Genomic DNA, 6000 nt, shown 5'->3' with positions numbered 1-6000 from the left:
GGGAATGGAAACACACACATCTTATTTTTTTGTGTGTATGGGTAAAGTTTCTCATATCTGTATGCCCCGAAGGAAGGAGAAACCAGAGGGGGAGAGCGAGGGAGGGAGAGAGTACATGATACATAAGCATCTCAGTGGAGAGAACTGGGTGAGCATTATTTTCTTTCCCATAGAAAATTAGATGTTTGGGGTCTACTGGCTGAAAATCCCAACCTATTATAAATACTATGTTCTTCAAGGGAGGCTCCCTCTGTTGTGTCAACAGGATGTCTGTGCAGAATGTTCATGGCCCAGTCTGAAGCCACACCAAACCCACCCACCCACCTGTAGGCTTCACTAAGTCAACTCTATATTTAGGTGGAATTTTTTCCAAGCACATTTTGTAACTAGAATCAAAATAATGCAGAACACAAAAGGCCATTCTATACAGTCTGGGATCGGTGTGAATACATGTGTGTATTCTCTGAGCGGTGTGGGGTCTCTTTTTCCTTTGACTGGGGTCAATGGAGACCGATAGCAATTCTGTGATAAAAAGTTTTGATTTTTGCCTCTAAAATTATTTACAAAAATATTTACATACCTCCATTTGTATACTGCAATATCAGGCCAATAAACTATAAAACACTATTAAGAACAGCACATTAGGGATGAGGGTGGTGCTGTGGTCTAAACCACAGAGCCTAGGGCTTGCTGATCAGAAGGTTGGTGGTTCGAATCCCTGCGACGGGGTGAGCTCACGTTGCTCGGTCCCAACTCCTGCCCACCTAGCAGTTCGAAAGCATGTTGAAGTGCAAGTAGATAAACAGGGACCGTTCCGGCGGGAAGGTAAACGGTGTTTCCGTGCGCTGCTCTGGTTCGCCAGAAGGGGTTTAGTTATGCTGGCCACATGACCCGGCAGCTGTACGCCGGCTCCCTTGGCCAGTAAAGCGAGATGAGCGCCGCAACCCCAGAGTCGTTCGCAGCTGGACCTAATGGTCAGGGGTCCCTTTACCTTTACCTTTACCTTTACCTTTACGAACAGCACAAAACTATCATTAAAATGACTAGTCTCTTAAAAAAAGCTTCAAACAGCAGCATAGGTCCATCAGCATAAAAAAAAAAAACCAAGACATGCATGAAAAGGATGTTGATTGGTTTATCTATTTGTTATTTTCAAGGCTCCCATCATGTTATTAATGTATTTGAAAAATTATGGCTCAAATTCATGGCTAGTCCTACTCAGAGTAGACCCACTGAAATGAATGGAAGTCAGTAACTTAGGTTCATTAATTAAAATAGGTCTGTTATGAGTAGGCCTTACCTGACGACAACCCTATATTTCCCTTAAATTCAACTTTTGCTGGCTGTGTGCTCCAAGAAAGGTGATTTTGACTAAACATCAGGAAAAAACTTTATGACAGTGAAAGCTGTTCGCCAGTGGAACAGTTTCTCTCAGGAGATGGTAGACTCTCCTTCCTTGGAGGTTTTTAAGCAGAGGTTGGGTGGACACCTGTCATGTATGATCTAGCTGAGATTCCTGCATTGCAGGGGGTCGGACTCGATGGCCCTCAGAGTCCCTTCCAATTCTACAGTTCTGCGACTCTATGATTCAAATTTGCACCCCCTGAAGCAATACAACTCAAACCGAAACACAACTATCCTTAAAACTTCTCACTTCTCCAGGCTTTATGATGCAGTTAAAAAAAAAAAGTCCACAGGACACAGGGAAATGTCCATAAAATGCATACAATGGGTCAAAATTGCAAGGCAAAATTCTGCATATATTACCCTGAAATGATGAGGACATTTAAAATGCAAAAAAAATGTAGGCTGATGTGGGAAAGTGAAGAACCTGGACTTAATGAGAAAATTGACAGGTGGACCCATCCCTAGTTGTCCAGAGGGATGTACATTGATTCCTTCATGGAAGCTCTCAGTTAATGCTGGCTTTCAGTCTGTGGGAAGGACACTGGGCACCCCAGAGGAAGTCCATATATGGTGCTGCCTTCCCTGTTGCTGTTGTTGCCTTAAGGGATGCCTCTCCAAAGAACGTGGCAGTTACTCAATTTCCTTGAAGACGACCACAAGCCGTACTGTGTAATTACTTCCAAGCTCAGCACAGGCAGCCCCAGCAGCTAGTCAAAGGTGGCATGGAAACTTGCAAGGATGGTCAACGGTGTGTGGCATTTTATTTTCCCATAGGAGATGAACAAAGTTTGCTTCTAAAGGGACTTTAGAAGCCACTGTAAAGTAAAGAACCTCTGGTTCTTCATCCGTCCACTATATAAAAACAATATTCACTCAACCCAATCCAATATAACACCCAACAAAGCCACTTTCCAGCAAATTTAACTTCAGAAGACTTAGTGAGCCACCCTAAGCGTCTATGGCTGAAGGGCAGCACACAAATTTAATAAATAAATTAAAATAAATTAAAATCCACACTTCTACTTTCCCCTGGAAAAACCAGCTGTTTACTGCTGAATTGGAGGAAATGTCAACCAGGTTTTCTCCAGACTGATGTTTGCTCTGATTTTGATGCTAAAGAGCGGGTTTTCTGGGGAAAGCATGGGACAAGGGCAAAGCCGCTCAGATTCATGCTTTCTAGTGGAAGTGTGGACAAGCCCTCACATTTGTGAGATGATAAATAGCTTTAGTGGCAACAAGATGAAATGACTACAGGGTTGTTGTTGGTTTTTTTGTGTGTGTTTTTTTAAGAGAATTCAGTTGGAAAAGGAAGTAACTGAACATGCTTTTCTGATAAGCTGATTTAAAACACACCCACCCACCACAATTGTTTGTGCGTGTGCGTGTGGTTCTTAGAGCTGTTATGTCTCATTTCCAAAGCAACCTGCAGAAGCAACTTCCCCTTTTGTGTTTAATACACTGTGGTTTAATCTATTTAAAGGCAGCCTCTCCCCACAAGAACATTGTTTTGCCAGACAGATAATAACTGGGATGAGCATAGTTATTTAGACTGCACACCTTCTTTGACCCTGCCGAGTGCCAAAAAAGGTAACTTTATACAACTCATTGTTTTTGGGCTCCCAGCAGTTTACCTCTTGCTGCCTGCTTACTTAAGGCTAGTTGATACAAACAGAGAATAAATGCAGTGGAGTGCAGTGGTTAGAGCAGCATTGGGGGAACTGCAGCTCCCCACATGTTGGTGGATTGGAATTCCCATTCCTGTTCATGAGCCATGCTAGGAAGTGTAGTCTAACAACATGTGGACAGCCACAAGCCTTCCTAAAGCAAGACGTGAACTGGAAAACAGCCATCCTTCTCTGAATTTTGCAATGCAGTTCTCTGACCGCATAGTGCCCCGGTAGGCAACCTAAGGCCAGGGGGCCGGATGCAACCCAATCACCTTCTCAATCCGGCCTGTGGACGGTCCGGGAATCAGCGTGTTTTTACATGAGTGGAATGTGTCCTTTTATTTAAAATGCATCTCTGGGTTATTTGTGGGGCATAGGAATTCGTTCTTCCCCCCCCTTCAAAATATAGTTCGGCCCACCACATGGTCTGAGGGATGGTGGACCGGTCCACGGCTGAAAATGGTTTTTGACCAAACCGTGTGTAGCAAAACTAGGATAAAGTGTGCATAAAAACACATATATTAGTGAAAGTTGTTTGCTAAAATGTGAAGAAATTGGCACTAAAATGCTGGTGAGTTTTCACGGGGGCTTAAAGGAAGTTGGCAAACTGAGCTGGCAATGTGGAGAACTGCATAAGATTGGAAAGATTAGAAACTGAGGGGAACCAAAAATGACAGAATCATCCATTCCTGTAAGTAAATAACTCACTCTGGCTGGTTATTGAAACCTCATAATTTTTGGAATACATAACATAATCAAATTCGCAAAAAGGAGACCTCCACACTATCCTTTAATTTCTTTTTTAAAATATGCTCTAGAGTTCTAGATTGATAGACAAATGTACAAAAATGTTCAAAATATGGCCTAGACAGGGACAATATTTTTAAACGGCTATTTCTCAGCCGTTCTTCATGAGAATGTTGTGACACTTAACAAGATCATATACCTTACCAAGTAGATTCACATTTCCATATTGAATGTGAACTTCTACCTCAAATTTCAAAATCTGACTGCTTCAGACGTTTTGGCTGGTTTTTTTGGTTGTTGCTGCCAGTCCTCAAAATATGAACTATAAACTGTCAACTGCAAATGTTGTCTGAATCTAAACACAGCATAGTGATTGAAACACATGTCAGTGATCAAATAGGGTCTAACACCAGACACCATTGAAATTCAACTTATCAAATACAGTGAAACACTTGATACAGCTGCAAATACTGTGTGTCAGATGGTAGACATAATGTTCTGTGTGCTATGATCACACATGGACAAATAAGTGTTATGAGTTTGTGTCTGGCACCTTTAATTCTTGGATTCAGCATGTGTTAGAATTAATTTAAGGCTTGGAGTGTGTGCGGGACACTTCTAATTTCTGAACTCAGCAAGTATTAAGAACTAATTAAGCCAGGCTAGTTCCCGTGAGGTGATAGCTTGGGTGATGGGCCATTAAGAGAACAAAAGATCAAAAGGAACCTGGGCTGGATCTACATTGATCTGCTAAACGTGTTGTTGTTGTTTTTTAAAAAAAGTTTTATAAAGTTTCATAGGAGTTTCCCATTGTTGGTGGCTTCTTTGGTGTCACATTTGAAGAAGAAGAAGAAGAAGAAGAAGAAGAAGAAGAAGTAGTTATTTATACCTCGCCCATCTGCCTGGGTTTCCCCAGCCACTCTAGGTGGCTTCCAACAAAATATTGAAATACAATAGTCCGTCAAACATTAAAAGCTTCCCTAAACAGGGCTGCCTTCAGATGTCTTCTAAAAGTATGGTAGTTGGTTTTCTCTTTAACATCTGGTGGGAGGGCGTTCCACGGGTGCCACTACCGAGAAGGCCCTCTGCCTGGTTCCCTGTAACTTGGCGTCTCACAGCGAGGGAACTGCCAGAAGGCCCTCGGCACTAGACCTCAGTGTCCGGGCAGAACAATGGGGGTGGAGAACAAATCATGATGTTTGATATCTGTTTGACTCCAAGGCTGTGGCTATGGGAGAAACAGGACCCTTTCGGGGTGTTAATGCTGTGAACCCCTCCGTTGAAAGCTCAGGTTCTATATGTGTGTAAATGAACCATATATTTTAAAGACACCACAGTTTCTGCTGTGCCTTATTCCCAAGCAGAAACATGAGCTCTGACTGAGTGCCTGGAACCTCTGGAATCTTGGTGATCAGGGTGGCGTACAATACAAGAGAATTCTGTCAAAATATTGGTGGTTTGTGGATGGCTTTTTGGGGGTGTGTGTGATTTTGGCATAAAGACAAGTCAGAACTGGGGGACCACAATGCAGATCCTAGAAAGCATTGAATAGAAGCTTAAGTCAGACTGTCTCATTCAAAACACAAGCTAAGCTATCGCCTAAGAAGGTTGTTGACATTGAGAATAGCACTTTCCCGAGCTTTGAAGCGGTATGTGGTGCTGCTTCCTGACCCTGCTACATGCAGAACTCATATATTTAGACAAATTGGAGGCATAATTACAGGAAACAAGCCCCAAAGGATATCGACTTCCTTCTATGAGAAAGCTTTAAGGCATTCTATAGGACTGTTCCCTGCCCTCTAAGAGCTCCTATGTTTACTTGCATTCTAGGCCTCAACTTCATTTCCCCGTCTGTTGCGGTCCCCTGCTGCTTCCATTTGTTATGGTGACATTTTTGTCAAGACTGCACAAACAGCAGGTTATAGGGGAATGGTAAGCAATGTGGTGAGCTTTGAATGTTGTTGGACTACAACCCCCATCTTCTCTGACTGTTGCCCATTCTGAATGGGACAGATGGAACAACTTCCTTGTTGTTGTTTAGTCATTTAGTCATGTCCGACTCTTCGTGACCCCATGGACCAGAGCACGCCAGGCACTCCTGTCTTCCACTGCCTCCCGCAGTTTGGTCAAACTCATGCTGGTAGCTTCGAGAACACTATCCAACCATCTCGTCCTCTGT

The sequence above is a fragment of the Podarcis erhardii genome (assembly GCF_964252035.2).
Source record: "Podarcis erhardii genome assembly, chromosome: 9".
Lineage (NCBI taxonomy): Eukaryota > Metazoa > Chordata > Lepidosauria > Squamata > Lacertidae > Podarcis > Podarcis erhardii.
The sequence above is the reverse complement of the archived record's forward strand: the minus strand, read 5'-3'. Positions refer to the sequence as shown.